General features: G+C 35.7%; 1 pseudogene; it reads right to left on the reverse strand.

Annotated features, from left to right (window-relative positions):
• Positions 1-308: 308 nt before the first annotated feature.
• On the reverse strand, positions 309-1,368 carry LOC117706777 (26S proteasome regulatory subunit 7 pseudogene; annotated as a pseudogene).
• Positions 1,369-18,523: the final 17,155 nt, after the last annotated feature.

Below are 18,523 nucleotides of genomic sequence, written 5' to 3' on the forward strand. Positions count from 1 at the left end.
GCTACACAGAGGGAACCAAATACCTCTTATGTGAAAAAAGCTATTGTGGATTCTTCCGTTTTTTATTTTTTGCTTATTTGTTTATTTGCAATTTAAAACAGTTTTATTTTTCTAAGGTGGCAAAAAGTTATGCAAGTATAGGATTTCAATGTAGAAAATTCTTTTACTCAAATCCTCTAAAATTCAGCTTTATATTATGTAGCAGAGGACACTGATAAATTTCGAGTGAGACTTGATGATTTATGGCTTCAAAAAAATCTTTCTTTAAAAATGTTTGGCGCTTTCAGATTACAAACTTATCAGAACATTCATTGAGTACCATGAATCTTAAAGATGTGGCTCCAACTCTCTAAATTAGCTAAACTAAATTCAATGTTTTGATCCAGTTTCCCTGGCCTCATCAGTGCTAGGTCTAAAATACCAGATTGGTTCATGGCCATCAAGACTTTTATGTGGCCTTGAGGATGAAAGCCAACCAGCTAATTGATCATTTCAACACTGTTCTCTGGACTTTAGTATCACCCTCAGCAACACCATCAAACCAAGCCCCTCCAATGACATCAATTTCATATAAGAAAAGGAAGAGTGGTTGTTGTTGTTGTTGTCACTGACTTTGTTCTGGCCATTTAAAAAGCTCATGCACATTGAGCCCCCTCATGGGTGTATTTCTGTATGAGCTCAGATCCAATAACTCTAATGAAGAAAACATCAGTTTTATTAGCTACTCCACTGGTACAACATGTCTTGCCTCTCCTGGAAGGAACCAAACAGTAACACACCCTTCAGAGTCTCAATTCCAGAATTAAGAAATTTCTATAGGTATAGTAGTGGATGGAGTTTCATCTACTTCTCTCAATTTCTAAATCTGTTTCTTATGGCCACTGCATCACTGTATGTGACATCAGGTCTTTGCTCCACTTGCATCATGGTAACTGATGGGTCAGTTTTAGGAGGTAGCAAAATATGAATTTGTTATTTGTTTTTGTTCACTTCAACTCTTATCCCTCCTTCAAAAGTCAGTAGCTGTCCTCTGATCACCGAGATCTACCACAATCTTGGAGAATTGCACTGCTTCACACTTTTTGATCTTTTGAATTTGCATCAATTATCTTCATATAGTTTACAACCTATAAAGATTGTTCACTCTGAAGTGTTTGGTTATCTGTGGCTAAATTCTATAGAGAGGACTAGTGGTGTCAGGCCAGTGAGTTAAGCTGTTAAACATCATACACAACCTGTTTGATTTGCCTAGAGTTAAATACTCTGACATCTGTTTTCATTAGCCCATTCAACCACAGCTCAGATGGGCTTGTGATCCTTCTCATCTTCTCTGCTTTTTTGATGCTTAGCAGCTAGGCAATCTGACATTTTAGAAGCCACAAGTGTTTCAGTGTTTGCAAAGTACTATTTTTACTTCCAGTGTTCTCTTGTTTATTTTAATACTATTTTAAAGAAAGAAGATTTTCACAGATGTTCAGGTAATACAAGGCTCATTTTATTGTGTAATTGGATAATTTTGTGTATATATTTAACTATCAAATGATAAAGTACTTTCATATCATACATAAAATTAAAGAAATGTCTGAAAGATTAAATTCCAGTTGAAAGAGATAATCTATGTATTAGAAAGAATGACATTAGGCATTTGCTACAATGCTCTTCATATTCATTTATGAAGCCTCATTGCTGATGCACAAGAAGCATTGAATCTAAATAAATATATTCTTTGGCACAAACCTCAAAGTCAGTGTTCACCCAGGCTGCAGTGCATGCAGTTGTAAGATTTAAGTCACAAACTCGCCTTGATATGTTTATTGTATTGTTTTGTTTCATTGATTCTATGATTACTTCTACAAATTTCATACTATTTTTCTGAAATATTTCATCTTCTAGGCCTGAGGTTAATGTTCCCTAATTAATTAGAAAGAATTTGATTTTATTGGAAGTGTCTATATCTGGGCAATCAATAATAGTTCCTTGGGGTATTTTGTTGATTCAGAACTGTAAACAGGTGAGAAACAGCAAGTATAGGGAAGCTCTCTAACCTACTCTGTCCTATATAAAAACTGACATCAATCTCCCAGGAGAAAAGTTCTCTCTATACCAAAAAGAGAAAAATACCTTACTACCAAAGCTTGAAAATCAATTCAGAAATAAACCTGAAGAAACAGACTAACATGAATTCCTCTATTTTCCTCCCATAACACTCCTGGACAATATATATATATATATACTTTTGCATTGATTTTTTGAATTTCACATAGTGCAACCAATCACACTCATCTCCCTGTCCCAGCATATCTGCTCTCTATCCTTGTAATCCCTGCTGGAAAAAAAAAAATGAAAAACAAGCAAGAACACACACACACAAACACACACACAAGCAAAACCAAACCAAACCAAACAGCAAACCAAACAACAAAAACCATCTTATTGTGAAAGCTGTAGTGTGTCACATTGTATCCCATAATTTTTTTTTTTACTTTTTATTTCAAATTTTACCCCCTCTCAGTTTTCCCTCCACAAACCCTCCATCTCCTCTTCTGTCCCCCTGCTTCTGTGAGGGTGCGCCCACGTCCACCCACTGTCTCAGTGCCCTAGCAGTATTCACTTTTGTTTACACTTCTTTCCTAACAAATGTTCATTACAATGACTCATTGGTCTGACTGAAGGCTTCTAGTGTCTACTACATCATTGACACTAGACCTTTACCAGGACTCCTCTAGGCTATCATGTTCTTGCCCTGTTGTCATAGAAATACTACAGCCTTGATTCTGCAGGACTAGTGCCTTGATATAAACCTGCAGTTTATAGGTGGGGTAGAGGTTGGGGTGTATTAACTTTTGCCCTGGACCTGGGCCTGGGTTATAGCTAAGTTATTCAGTCTGCCAGGCAGGTCTCACATACACTCACGACCAGTGCAATCTCTTCAGTACTGCCCTTAGTAGCTCACACAATGCCACATCCCACAAGGGGCAGGGTTAGCTCTCTCATTCCTCACCTGTGCCCTCACCTTTCTTCAGTTGCACATGTTTTCATATATAAATACAGAAATCTTGCAAATCCTGCTGAAATGGATTCCACAGTTTCATACTCATTCCCCCAAGACTCACCTTACTCCATGACAGCTTATTTAGAAAACCTTCCTTGAATAAAATTCTCAGTTCCCACCTGCTCCTAGACAATTTTATACCTTTTTCTAATTAACTTCCTCAGGATCCTGTGTTTAGCCAAATTATGCCAAAGGATATATTTCCAGAATTATTTTTTTTAAATTTCTCTCCAAATAGATTATTAGCTCCTTTCGAAGTAGGAACTGTAGTTTCTAAAGCAGAGTGTCCAGCATTTAAAAGAGATGTTAAATATTTGATAGGCTTAAAAATAAGGATGAGGGCAGATCCTGGGAGGCAGCTGTGCCCTCAATCTTAAAGAACCCAGAGAAAGCTGGGCTCCCAGGTGCTCTAACCCAGGCAGTATCTTAGGTAAGCAGACAACCAAGCCCACCCCAAACAGGGAGTAACAGGGACCCACTAAGACCCAGGAAGTCACTCCTGGCCAGGAGCACTGGTTCTTTCCTGTCTGCACCTGAGCACAGAGCAGATTTTGGGCCCCATCACTTCCCCAGTAATAACACTCACCCCACACAGTTCTGATACAACCAAGATAATAGGAAAGACAGGCTCCAGTCAGAGATAGGGCAGGTAGCACTAAGGCAATCCAGATGGCAAAAGGCAAGCACAAGATCATAAGCATCAGCAACTCAGGGTACTTGGCATCATTAGAACCTAGTTTTCCCACACAAGAAAGTCCTGAATTCTCCATATTACAATGAAAGCAATATTCAGATTTAAAATCATGTTTAATGATGATAAGGACTTTAAGAAGGACATAAATAATACTCTCAAAGAATTTGAGGAGAACACATGTAACACAGGTAGAAGCCTTTAAAGAGGAAACACAAAAATCTCTTAAAGAGTTACAAGAGAACACAAATGAACAGTTGAAGAAACTGAACAAAACCATCCAGGACATAAACATGGAAGTAGAAACAATCAACAAATCACAAAGGGAGACTAGCCTGGAGATAGAAAACCTAGAAAAGAAATCAGGAGTCATAGACACAAGCATCACTAACAGAAAACAAGAGACAGAAGAGAGAATCTCAGGTGCAGAAGACACCATAGAAAATATTGACACAACTGTCAAAGAAAATGCAAAATGCAAAAAGTTCTTAACACAAAATATCCAGGAAATCCAGGACACAATGAGAAGACCAAACCTATGGATACTGGGTATAGATGAGAGTGAAGATTCCCAACTTAAAGGGCCAATAAATACCTTCAAAAATTATAGAAGAAAACTTTCCTAATCTAAAGAATGAGATGCCCATAAACATACTAGAAGCCTATAGAAAGCCAAATAGACTAGACAAGAAAAGAAATACCTCCTGTCACATAATAATCAAAACACCAAGTGCACAAAACAAAGAAAGAATATTAAATGCAGTAAGGGAAAAAAGCCAAGTAACATATGAAGGCAGACCTAGCAGAATTATACCAGACTTCTCACCAGATACTATAAAAGCTAGAAGATGCTGGACAGATGTCATACAGACCCTAAGAGAACACAAATGCCTGCCCAGGCTACTATACCCAGCAAAACTCTCAATTACCATAGATGGAGAAACCAAGATATCCCATGACAAAACCAAATTTACACAATATCTTTCCACAAACCCAGCATTACAAAGGATAATAGCAGGAAAGCTCCAATACAAGGAGGGAAATTATACTAGAATGAGCAAGAAAGTATTCCTCTTCCAACAAATCCAAAGAAGATAGCCGTGAAAAGACAATTTAAACTCTAATAACAAAAATAACAGGAAGCAACAATCACTGTTCCTTAATATCTCTTAACATCAATAGACTCAATTCCCCAATAGAAAGACACAGGCTACCAGACTGAATATGTAAACAGGACCCAGCATTTTGCTGCATACAGGAAACCCACCTCAGTGCAAAGACAGACTCTACCTTAGAGTCAAAGGCTGGAAAACAATTTTTCAAGCAAATGGTCCTAAGAAAGAAGCTGGAGTAGCCATTCTAAAACCTCCAGCCCAAGAAGACAAAGGGAGGGACTCATGGCTCCACCTGTATAGGTAGTTGAGGGTGGCCTTGCCAGACATCAGTGGAAGTGGACAGCCTTGGTACCTGAAAGTTTGGATTCCCTAGTGTTGAGGAATTGCAGGAGCACGGAGGTGGGAATGAGAGGATGTTGGGAGCACACCCTCATAGTAATTGGAGGAGGGGGAGTGGGGTAAGGGGTTAGGCATCAGTGGAAGTGGAGGGCCTTGGTGCCTGAAAGTTTGGATTCCCTAGTGTTGGGGAATTTGAGAGCAGGGAGGCAGGAATGGGAGGATGGTGGGAGCTCACCCTCATAGAAACTCCTAGAATTATATGGATTAGAAATGAAAAAGGTAGGCCACCAGAAGACTAGATTCCAGAATTCAAACAAAAAATTATCTTGATACTAAAATTTGTTTTGAGAATTGTATATTGCAAAATACACAGCCTTCCTGTATCTACTCATCAAGCAAGCTGAGCAGACTTGCTTGAACCTCTGATGTCCTGGAATTCCAGCTGGATGCAGTGAAGAAACAGTGTCAGAGACTTATCAATTTACTCTTCCCCTCCCCTCTTTAATATCTCAACACCCATAATCAGCTTGAAGAAGTTAATGAAGAGTTGTCACCCCTATTCCCTGGGCTTGGGGACTGAGGTGAGTAATATTAGGCTGTCTTTCTAGGGAAAAGTAGTGGTTTTGGTGGAACAGGGAGGATTAGCTAGGATTTATTGCATAGCCATAACCTATTGATAGAAATATGTATAATTGTTTTTAAGATGAAGTTATAATTTCTTAAATGGTACAAAATTTACTTTGATTTCAATTTTAAGGTTTTCATTGGTATGAGCTTCTTATTGATATAAACATGAGGTGAATATTGTTAGTCTCAGAGGCATTGTGCCTGCATAACCCATTTAGGAATTCAAGGCTTAGACCCAATCCTTCTTTAACTTTTTTAACTGATTTGAGATGGTTAGCCTGTGAGTTAAGGGCCTATAGAAAATTCATGGCTTTGAGTTTATTGTTAGGGAGTTTTCTATATTTTATTTAGAAATAGCTGAAAGGAGTTAACAGAAAACAGTCCAGATTACCTTACATGGATTGTTGGTTTTCAAATTATCAGAAATCCACAGAATTGATGGTACAAACATTTCTGTAGTAATGTTCATTTTGATTAGAGACCTGTCTGCTCCTGACAGCTTCCTGTCTTGGATTCTAAGAAGAAATTGAGCATTTTTGTAGTTACTCCAGTTGTGTGGTAACAGCCCCTAGGCAAGAATTGCCTCTTTCCATCTACAGACAAATTACTGTCCAGAAAAGGACACACTTGCAGAGTAGTAGACTGATTATATCTGCCAATACAGAGTAATCAGCACTTAATAGTTCTGCATCACTAGGTCTGTCAGTTGATCCTGGGCTATTATGCTGAAGATCAGATGCTCCAACATTTTGTAGCATAGGGACTGTCCAGGTGTTCAGTGGTCTCTATAAATTGGTTAAGTTTTAGAAGCTATGCTTCGTGTTTCCCATAATTTCAGTTAACTCAGTCATTCCGGTTTACTGACAGGGTTGAAAACTTAGTCTCATAGCCAATCCTGGCTATTTACTTTGAGAGAAAAGATTTGAGAGGATATTTTTCAGCTGACATTCATTCTAAAGCCAAGGTTCAAAACTAAGTCTTTTAGTTAGGAGAGATGACAGAGGTTCTGTTTAGTTTACAAAATGATGGACTGGATATTAGGTCTATCTTGCACCTTATTGACACAAATTGGTATAGTTATGCTCTAATTGTATTTTGAGAAAAGAATTTTATTTTAACAGGAAGGGTGATATGTAGGAGGAGCTAACGTGGGAGGAGTACAAAAAGGAAGAGGAGGAATAAGGAGAGAAGGAGAAGGAGAGGAGAAGCTAGGTAATGAGAGAAAGAAAGAGAGATTGAGGGTGGAGGTGGATGTTCAAATGTCCCCGCCAGTCAAAGATAGTTGATATATCTATGTTGGGTATTGGGTTACACTTCTGATTGATATTAAGCATTACCAAACTTATAAAGCATTTGATTAACCTTAATAATGTATAAAAGCAAAAAGAAGAAGGGGGCGGGCATGGGATATGGGTTTTCTAGGGAGGGGAAATGGGGAAAAGAGATGGCATCTGAAATGTAAATAGAATATCTAGTAAAAAAATAAGGATGAGAAAAGGCTGGGATCTTATATAACCCTTTGCCACATCTTTCTAAATGTTGTCATTTCTACTTCCTTATTCAGACATATATGCATATATATGTATACATATATGTATACATTTATGTATATATATGCATATATATACATCCGGAAGAAAAATAATGTTTTAATTTTTCTATATTTGAGTTGAATTTTTATAAAGTCTAAAACATATTGGTTGATAATTTTTTCTTTATTTACTTGTTTCTGGATTCTTATAGCCTTTCCATATGGTAATGTCTCAAAGTAATTTCATGTAAATATTATAAAGCACTTTGTGAAACATATACTTTATACAGTGGCAAGCCTTATAAAGAGGCTCATGTGTTAAAATAGGAAAGATTGTGTATCTCTGTCCCTTCTAATTTTCTTAGTTATTTGAGAGTTTCATATATGTTTTAATAAACACAATCACCCCTTCTAAATATTCATAAATTAATGTTATTTCCTTAACCACACATTTTCTCCACCAAAACCAATCTGAACTGCCAGGAATATGTACACACAATTTGCACAGATAGTCCAATGAGTAAATATTTTGTTGTTGCCATTTGTATTTTTAACTGATGAGTGTTATATCAACCTTTAAAATCACTATAGTGTACACTTAACAAAAATATCACAAGTATCAAATTTAGAATACTGTGAAGAATCCATAACACATAGTAGTTATCATAGATACTTTGAGTAGTTTTCTTCAATTGTATCAGAGCAGTATAAATCTTTGATTTACTTATTAAGTAAATCAGCTAATTACAACTCATTTGAATGCTTTGGAACATAGTAAACATTGCTTATGAAAACGTTTGTTTAGTTATTCTAATGTTGTTTTTAAATATAACTACCTTACCTGGGAGACCTATTCTAACTCAAGTAGCATTTGCAGATTGGAATATGATACACTATTTTTTGCGTTGTGTGTTTATGGCATATAGCACTTTAAATTTAATATATATATATATATATATATATATATATATATATATATATATATAATGATCTACTTATTTTCACATTCCTCTCTGACTGACAAGCTCATTTCACTTGTCTGTTTGTGTTGCTAATACCTGTAATTCAGTAGTCAAAGAAACTAGAAAGTTTTGTTCTTTTTTTGACAGAATATGTTTACTTCTACCTTTATTCTGCTTTAGGTTAAATGAGAAGACACTTTGTAGGTGGCTTATTTTCACAGTAAAAAATGAGTTTCAAAATTATATTTAAAAGAAGAATTTACCTGCTAATCATAGACACATAAGTCAACAGGTCATTTTGATATTTCTCTTGCTGACAGAAGTCTTTTCATAGCATTTAAGTGCAGGTCAATATTTTTCTTACATAACTTTTCTATTGAATTGAGAAGTATTTATATTTTATAAAGATGAGGAAATTTTTCAAAATTAAGATTGAATAGCAAATTTATAAGCAATTAAGTATTGCAATGTCATATTGGTGCCCATAGAGACAATCACTTTTCTTTGTATATCACAATCCAGTAGACATCCTGTGTCAAGGCAACTGCCTTGATCTGGAGCTTCCTTATACTGGGTATCCATTAGGAGCTCTTGACATGCCATATATTCATCTTTTGGTTAACAAATGTGTCCTCTGCTAACAGCTCCATATACTGTTCCTGGCTTCTTCTCTTTCTGGTTAGAAATAACTCTTATTTGACCAGCACCATTTATTGAAGATGCTTTCTTTTTTCAATATATATATAAGATGCTTTCTTTTTTCAATATATATATATATATATATCGATATATATATATATAGATATATATATATCGATATATATATATATATATATATATATATATATATATATATATATATATATATATTGTCAAAGTTTAACTGTCCATACGTGCATGGGTTTTCTTTTTTTCTGGGTCTTTAAATCTATTCCACTGATCAACTCATCTGTCTCTGTACCAATATCATGCAGTTTTTATCACTATTGCTCTGTAGTACAGCTTGAGGTCAGGAATGGTGATTCCCTAGAAATTCTTTTATTGTTATTGTTTTCACTCTTCTGATTTTTTTGACTTTTCAGATAAATTTGAGAAGTGTTCTTTCCATGTCTTTGAAGAATTGTGTTGGGATTTTTATGGGGATTGCTTTGAATCTTTAGATTGTTTTTGGTAGGATGATCATTTTTACTATATTCTGTCAATCTCTGAGCATGGGAGATCTCTCCATTTTCTTAATAAGGTATGAAACTAAATGAATATTTTAAAGCTTAGATTTCTCTCATAATTGTCATGATTCCTTCCTTCTTAGAGCCACAATGCTTTCCCACAGAACTGAGGAAGGAAAGCCATGCTGGTTTTCTATACTTGTAGGTCATAATAGAGGTTCTCAGAGTCAGAAGACTTACTAAGTTTAAAGAGTAGTTACTAATGATGGAAGCATAAATAAATCTTTTTACTGCCCTAAATTCTAAGTCATATATATAAACATTCTGCTTCATTTATTATATCTGCTACTGAATTTCAGACATCGTGTCAAAAATACTATTAGCTAGATACTCCAGACATACCTTTCTTGTCTTTGTCTGTGTACTCAGACACTTGTTGTTTTCTCTACCACAAAGATTAGCCAGCCTTCTTTCTAACTTTTCCCCACCCTCAGAAACGCAGTCATTCTCTGTTCCCATCAAATTCTGTGCATCTCAGCTTGAACCTGAACTGTCTGATTGCTCAGTACTTATGTGGCATGTATGGTACCTGCCTGGTTGCTTCCTTTCTAGTAATTCACATTATCTCCCTAAGCTACTACCCCACATTTTCTTCCTACATAAAACCATGGGTTACCTACTCCAATAAATGGGTTTAATTTTCTTTCTTGGGTTGATATTTATACATTGTTATTCTTGATATGATTTCAGTAAAAGTGTTTGTTTTCACCTTCTATATGACTTTCTGCATAAGTAGTATAATACAAAACTGAAGGATTAAGACATAGACTTTTATTTCCCTTTAAATCTTTAAGGCATTTGATAGTACAACAATTCTGCCTCTCTTCTCTTTTATTTCACTAAAGAAGAAGATGCAAATATTTTCCCTCTAGGAAAGTTGTGGAAAGCATTTATTTCAGTGGCTAATGATTTGTATTCTGGGCTTAATGGTGCATCTAAATCTAATGCAGTAAGAAAAGAGAACTTCATGGAAATCTGAAGGGAATAAAATAGAATAAGAAAAACATTCTTCTAGGAGACAAGTAAAAGCTAGAAAAGGGAACCAAAGAGTAGCAGGGTCTGTACTAGGTACATCAAGAAGAGGTAGGAGGCAGAATGTTTCACAAGGGAAAGCTCATGTATAGCTTTGAGGTTGACCTAACAAAAGACATCCACCAAAACTAGAGTCTTGGCCTCAGAAATCACACAATTTTACTTGGACTGACCTCCTTGCCTCAGCTGATAGAGAATATTAGACTCTGATACCAGTAGACACTCATGAGCTGTCATGACATTTCTGCTATCCTTTGGGCTACAGATATAATCCATGTGAATCATAGTTTTGTCATAAGGTACCTGTATATCATCTTTGAGGCTTTCATACAACCTAGATACTTCTACATATTTTAGATTATATCTGTATATATACTCAGGTGTTAGAGACATTTTGAAATTAGTACATCCCAAGCTAGCTTCTGCTCTTTGCCTACTTAAATGACATCAGTACACATATTTTAAGCCATCTACACAGAAGTCCTTCCAGACACACTTGTGTGACATAGCCAGAAAATTAACAGAGAATTATTTATAAAGCTGAAGGCATAGTTAAATAAACTATCGCTAACATTGTAGTATGTCCTAAATAATGACAGTATGAAACTAGAGTCTATTCCTGGGCCAGATAGTGATGGGAATACATGAAAAGAGTAGTAGGGAGGGCCATAGGGGACTGTGGGAATAAAACAATGCATGCAGATAATGGCAGGGGCCGTTACTCAGTACAGTGAGAAGATGTTCACAGAAAGAGTCTCCCATAGTTTCTTCACCTGAATCTGCAGACCCCCTGTAGTGTTCTTAAAACTATGAGGAAAAAATAATCGTGTTGATGTAACATTAGAAAGTGTCCTAGGACATAGAGGAATTTAGGAAAATGTAAATAACACTCCAAGCAGAAAAGAGAAGAAAGTGATTATAGTCATGTGTATTTCATACTCTAATCTCATGTTTCATGTCTATAGCTTCCATGTAATTCCCCAGCCAGTTCTTAAATGAAAATGATAGAAGTTTGCTAAGAATATGAAACATAAAAAGAAATTATTAGAAGGAACATTATCTAGAACCTTCCAAATTTGAATACTAGCTGATGACCCTACCTTTTTCTAGATGATGTAAACAGGGACACATTGAGAGTTATTGCCTTCATCTGTCCCACACTTAGAAGTCAACATTCTTTCTTGCTTATTCAGTTCTTTGAGATTATGAATTATTTCTTGAAAACCCATTCTGCAGTGCACACTCACTTATACTCTTGACACAAAATCAAGTATTTTACTTTGGTTCCATTATATTTTTATCAAAATGCTTTGAAGAAAAAAATGATTGACAGCATGAAGTTAATTCAGTTGAGGACAAACAATCTTCAAAGCACAGTTGCCTCTCCCTGAGCTGGCTCAACAGTTTGCAATATTGAATTCATAAATTGAGTTACTTCTGCTCTAACTGACTTTCCTTGGAAGTAGATATTATTCTCTTTCTTTTTACATAATCAATTATAGATTAAAGTAAGTAACATGGGTTGTTTGCTGCAGATCAATTTCTGTATAAAACTACAAACAGGGAGATCATAAAAACGAAAGTGAAATGTTTCTGCCAAATAAAGGTTCTTCTAAGCAAATCTAAAAATACTTCTTCCTTTGGCTTCTAGAAAACTACATTCTTCTCCATGTAAATGTGTGTGTTTGTGTGTGTACATATATGTGCTTGAGCAACATTCCATGGCATCTATTCAGAAAGAAGATGACTTTAGGAAGTTGTTTTTTAAAGGGAACTATGTATTTAACTTGGAGCATCATGATTATATAAGAATTACCTATATTCTTTGAGTCATCTCTGAGGAGCCAATCAGCTCCTTAATACTCTAACAATATATCTGGGTTAATCAACTTATAAGAGGAAAGATTTGTTTTGGTTCACACACATTTTCAGAGCTTTCAGTCCATAGGAATTTGGCCATACTGCTATGGAGACATGGCATAGAGATATATTGTAACATATCACTGCTTTCCCTTTCATGGAAATAGGTCACAGAGTGAACTTGCTTTTTATATAAAAATGTCCATCCTCTTAAATTCATTAAGCTTTCAATTTATAAATAGATTAATGCATACATAATGTTAGACTTCCAAAGATCTCATCTCTGAATACTGCTACATTTGGAGCTAAAGACTTTAAACATGTGAGTTTTGGGAAGCCATTTCCACTTTCAACTATGTCATTGACTACAAATTCTTTGTCCATACTTTTAGTTCAATACACAGAAAGTCTAAGTTACTCTCCTTTAAGTATGGACTAGGTTTTAGTTAGTTATGTCAACTAAGTAGAGTAGCAGTAAAAATGAAAATTGAGATCACCTCTGTCTTTCAAGTCTAAACACATAAGAAGCCTATACTGGAGACACAGCTGCAGGTATCCTGGGCTTCCATGTAAGAAGTTTGTTTCTGTCAATGTTGCTCTGCTTGTAAAATCACATCAAGACAGAGAAAGGAGTTAGGTGCCTGGCCAAGCCTGTTGATGCACATATGTAGGGAGTATTTTTGGTAAGATCAGTCTCATTACTGGTTAGCATCAATCATATGAATAACTCTAACTGAAATGTGGTCATGGTGTCAATTTGCGGAACTACAAGGCCTAATTGTTGAAAAAGATACTACCAAAATGATTTGTGCAGCAATAGCACCCAGGACGCTGTATCTTATATCTTTATACTCTAAACATTTTATGTCTTGTAATAATATTCTGGACTTACTCCACTCCTACTTTTGTATTCTTTACCTGAGTAACTTCATTGTCCTGTGACCTCCAATGAAACTTTTTATGATCTTCAATGTGGATTTCTTAGTAAACTGTAGTTCTTACTACCCATATTCCACACATTCAAATGTAACATATTAGAAAATCTTTGTTATTTATGTCCTGAAACTACTGCATTCTGAATTCCAGAAAGTCTAATTCCACAGTTATGAAGTACATAAATTACTTTGTTTCCACTACTACCACTCTGGTACAAGGTAGACTTATTTCTTACCTACTTACATTCAATTACTTTTTAGTACTTTTTCTATTGAAAATACTTTTATACCCACTGAGAGAACTCAAACATCTGATCTTTATAGAATAGCATATTTTTCAAAACATATACAGTACAATGATGCCAACGTTTTCTCTAAGAAAATTTAATAAGCATTGAGATTTCCTACACCTTAACATAGTTGCTTAAGACATTTGATCTTGTTTTGACATCTATCTTCCTTGTTCACCAGAACACCACAGCCTGACTTCCTATTAACTCCTCAAACCTTCCCAAGATTTTTCATACGCTTTCCTTATGTGGAGTGCCATTCACCCTCCTCAGCATCTTCTCTCATTTCTGAATACACCTTTCATCTTGGTGCACGTTCCACTTTTTGGATTAGTTTCAGTACTACATCTTCAAAAAGCAGCTGTGTCCAACTTAGATCTTTTGAAATCTTTTTACCTAAGTCCACACAAATATTCCTATTTTCATATACAGATACTCCTAAAATTAGAAATTATATATACAATTCTTATGTTCAACTGGCTCATATCTTATTAGCACCAGTCCTTTTAAGTATCATAAGATCCAAGATAAAGATTGATCTTTTTACTGAACAGCCAGTATTTAATATCTCCTATACCACTGTAGATGTTCATTGCATAGTTATTAAATGAAGATATCTCAGGAAGTGTTTTAGGGATTTATTGTTTTGAAGAGACACCAGGACCATATCAACTCTTTTTTTTTTTTTTCAGTTTGAATTGTTTTTTATTTAAATTTATTTTTATTAGATATTATATTTACATTTTAGATTTTATCCCCTTATCCCCATTCCCCCCACCACCCAGGAACCTCCTATCCTATCCCCCCTCTTCATTCTTCTATGAGGATGTGCCCCTACCTACCCCCCACTCCCACCTCCTTACCCTCGAATACCCCCCCCACTCAGTGTTCAGCCTTCATGGGACCAAGGATCTCCTGTCCTACCTATGCCCAACAAGGCCATCCTCCCCTACATGTACAGATGGAGTCATGGGTCCCTCCTTATGTGCTCCCAGGCTGGTGGTTTAGACCCTGGGGAGCTCTGGTTGGTTGGTATTATTGCTCTCATAAAGAAAAATATTTAACTGGGACAGATTTAAAGTTTAGAAGTCTAGTCTATTGTCATCATGGCAGGAAGCATGATAGCATGCTGGCAGACATAGTGCTGGAGAAGGAGCGGGGAGTTTTGCATTTAGATCCGCAGGCAGCAGGAAGATTCGCTGGTCCTGCCTTGAGATTCTGAAAGTTCAAAACTCCTCCCCAGTGACATACTTACTCTGACAAGGTCACACCTCCAATATTGCCACTCCCTATAACTCTATGAGGGCAATTTTCTTTCAAACCGCCATGGCACGTTTGGTTTTTAGAGAAAGACTTTTGAGATGCTTGTAATTTTAAAAAACAACTATTTAATTGTGAGTTTTCTGGTCACAAGATCTTGCTAATATTTAAATAGGAGAAAATCTCTCTGAAGAACAAAGGTTTTTTTTAGAGACAAGCTAAGGTTCATGACCAGTCTTCAGAAAAGTTGAAGGATTCTCTATTATCTCTACTTAAGATATATATAATGTTCCTACTTTTCTATAATTTTTATGCAAGCCTATGTTCCCCCTTGTACAGAGTCTTTTGATGCATATATGTCAGCCAGATGAAAGTATAACATTAATAATAATTGTTTTTGTAAATATTAGTATTATTTTTATGATTAGAAATTAAATCTTGTTTCTAGTATTGTGAATATATTTGACCTCTGGCTTTATAACCATCAATACCAACAAAGTAAATAAAAAACTCATTTAGACAGTACAATCTTACCTCTCTGGATATTGTGAGAATCAAATGAGCAATTAAAAATTTTAATTTTTTATACTATAATTTATCATTATGGGTAAACTGTACCATGTCTCTTGCACTCCATTTTCTGGCCTATAACTCTGCCTGCAGTACTCAAGACCTGCTGGCAACAGGGATAACCATGTAGGACCCTACCTCCACCCCAAGCCCTTGTCTACCAGTTTCCTATAAGCAGACCCAACAGTAGCAAACTACACCTTGCCCCCTGTACTCTACTTTCTGGCTCACATTTTGTCTACTTCCTGGAGACTGCACTGGCCCCAGGAACCTCAGGACACACTGGTACCTGGCACCCCAGAGGCAAGGTTAGCATCCAAAACACAGGCTACACAGGCCACAATACTCTAGGTGCAGCATCCTGCTGGACCTAAAGACTCTCTACTCACTAGAACTGCAGGACACTTAGACCTGAAGACAGAAAGGAAACAGAAACCAAGGGGGAAATCCAGCCAAACCTGTAAAGATAAAGTCAGAATCAGCATCTAAACTTATAAGAACTGCAAAGCCCAGGTGGTCAAAGGACACTGTAAAAACACAATCAATAAGATCCAGGGTAATATTGCACCACCAGAGCCCAGGTATCCTACTACAGGAAGCCGTGGATACCCTAACATAGCTGAAGCACACACACACACACATACACACACACACACACACACACACACACACACACACACACACACACACACACAAATAGCCTTAAATGCAATCTTATGAAGATGATAGGACCCTTTAAAGAGTAAATAATTTAATTCTCTTAAAGAAATACAGAAAAAATACAGTCAAACTGGTGAAAGAAATGAATAAAACGGTCTAAGACCTGAAAATGGTAATAGAAGCAATAAATAACACATAAACAAAGGGAAACCTGGAGGTAGAAATCCTAGGTAAGAAAACAAAAAGTATGGATGCAAACGTCACCAACAGAATAAACGAGATGAAAGAATCTCAGGAGTAAAAGATGCAATAAATAAATTGAAACAGTGGTCAAAGAAACTGAACCAGCCAGAACCCATGGACCTAGGCCCTCAGCGTTTATGTAACAGTTGTGCAGCAGGGTCTTCATTTGGGACCCCTAAAGCAGAAGCTGTGGCTGCCTCTGACTACATTGCCTATTGGTAAAGAATGAACTAAATAAAGTGCCTCAGCAGTAAAGTAGCAAACGAATGGGTCAGGCACTGCCCTCTTTCTTCATTCTGTTATTTTTAAATGGCAGATTAGATGCTCTTCTAAAATTGTTCAAGAAAGTGTTTGAAAGAAAAAGTAAAAGAATTGTAAGACAACCTTGCTTAATGAAAGTAGATGACCACATTAGGTCAGAACAAGGTATTTACTGGCATAAAATTAGAATGCTACAAAATTTTGCTTTTTGTCATGAATTGTATTCAAAATTACTACTTTAAAAATATTTGTTTTTTCATTTTAACATTATTTTAAATTCTTGCTTATTAGTTTTCTTTTTTTTCCTTCATTTCTAAAATTTTTAACTAAGACAATAATCCATGTAAAATAGTTCACATTTTCTCCTAGATGATATCCAGAAAGCCAATATAACTTAAATACTAAAGCAGAAGACTGTTACAGATTCAGAAGGTCCTCCCTTATATGTGAGGCATGAACAAGTGACTAAAAGTGAAAACTTCTTAGTGTGGCTTTCTGAGAGTTGTGACATCTCTATATTGCTCATGCCCTTATAGGTGACTAAATTCTAAAATTCATCATATGACACTTGAATGGCATGATTATTGGTCAGTTGATTCCCTTTCTGGATTGAAAAAATGTTTGTTTTTATGATATGTCAGTGTAGCTATGGAGAAAATATTCTAAGGAATGGGGAACTTTTAAAATATGGTCTTTAAAAACTGTTTTAAAATATGGAGCTGATGCATATAGGTTTCTTAGGAAATTAATAAATATTATTGGCGTTTTAATTTTTTGAGAGATTTACATTGTTGCAGTTATTGACATTTGTATGTGTATACATATTCAAACTCATTTGATCTCCAGACTCTTTTGTTTTTTTAATTTATTCATTAGTATGTGTGTATTCATGATAGTGCCACCATGAAATTATGAGAGACAGAGGCTAATTTTTGTGGAGCAAGTTTTGTCTTTCACTTTTATGTGTTTCAGTAATCAAACTCAGGTTATCATGTTTGTGTAGCTAGTATTTTAACACATTGAGCCAACTTGCCCACTGAGAAAGTACTTCTACAGTGTTTCTACTGGACAGATATAGTATCTCGTCATCACTTCCCATATAATATAGTACAGTAACTATTGCCACAGCATTCATATTGTAGTAGGACTCGTGAATAATGCAGAGATGGGTCAAAGTACAGGGAAGTTTGTATAAGGTTATATGCAAATACTAATTGATCTTATATATCATTGATCATTATTTAATCCTGGAAGGACAGAGGTAGGAATGAAAGACAGAATTCAGGTCCAGTATGTTAATGATATGTCACATTTTGATTGGTGAAGTAGACAGACAAAAAATATTCTTGAAACACTCAGGAGACATCTGAGCCAGAGAAAATATGAATTGGAGAGCTAGTAGGCAGTGTGAGTAAGTAGTTCACACCTCTCAAAAGTCTCTGAATCTTCTAAGCTTCAGTTTTTCCTTATGCAAAAGAAATTGGGTTTTCATTTCCTCTAAGCTCTTTAGCAATTCTCATGTTCAATCTATTTTTCTGTCTTTTACCTTGCAAAGGCTAGGTTTAAGAAAGTTAAAGAAATAATAATTTCTTAGGCAGCCAGCCAAAGAAATAACAGCTGATCTGCTTCTTAGATATTTGTTCATTTCTATTTATTTCATTATCAAATTTACATAAAAATTCGGTTATTGTTTGAAATAAAAGATCATTAAAAATAAAGCATCTCAATGGTGTTATGATTATCAGACTTTGAAGAGTTCAGGCATCAGATTTTCACCATATTATTTTCCTTCCTTTTTATAAAATGAAACCTCTTTGTACAGGTTCAAGTAAAACATTAGATACTAATTTGTTTCCTTGCATCATAGAG

The sequence above is a fragment of the Arvicanthis niloticus genome, chromosome 4 (genome assembly GCF_011762505.2).
Source record: "Arvicanthis niloticus isolate mArvNil1 chromosome 4, mArvNil1.pat.X, whole genome shotgun sequence".
Classification (NCBI taxonomy): domain Eukaryota; kingdom Metazoa; phylum Chordata; class Mammalia; order Rodentia; family Muridae; genus Arvicanthis; species Arvicanthis niloticus.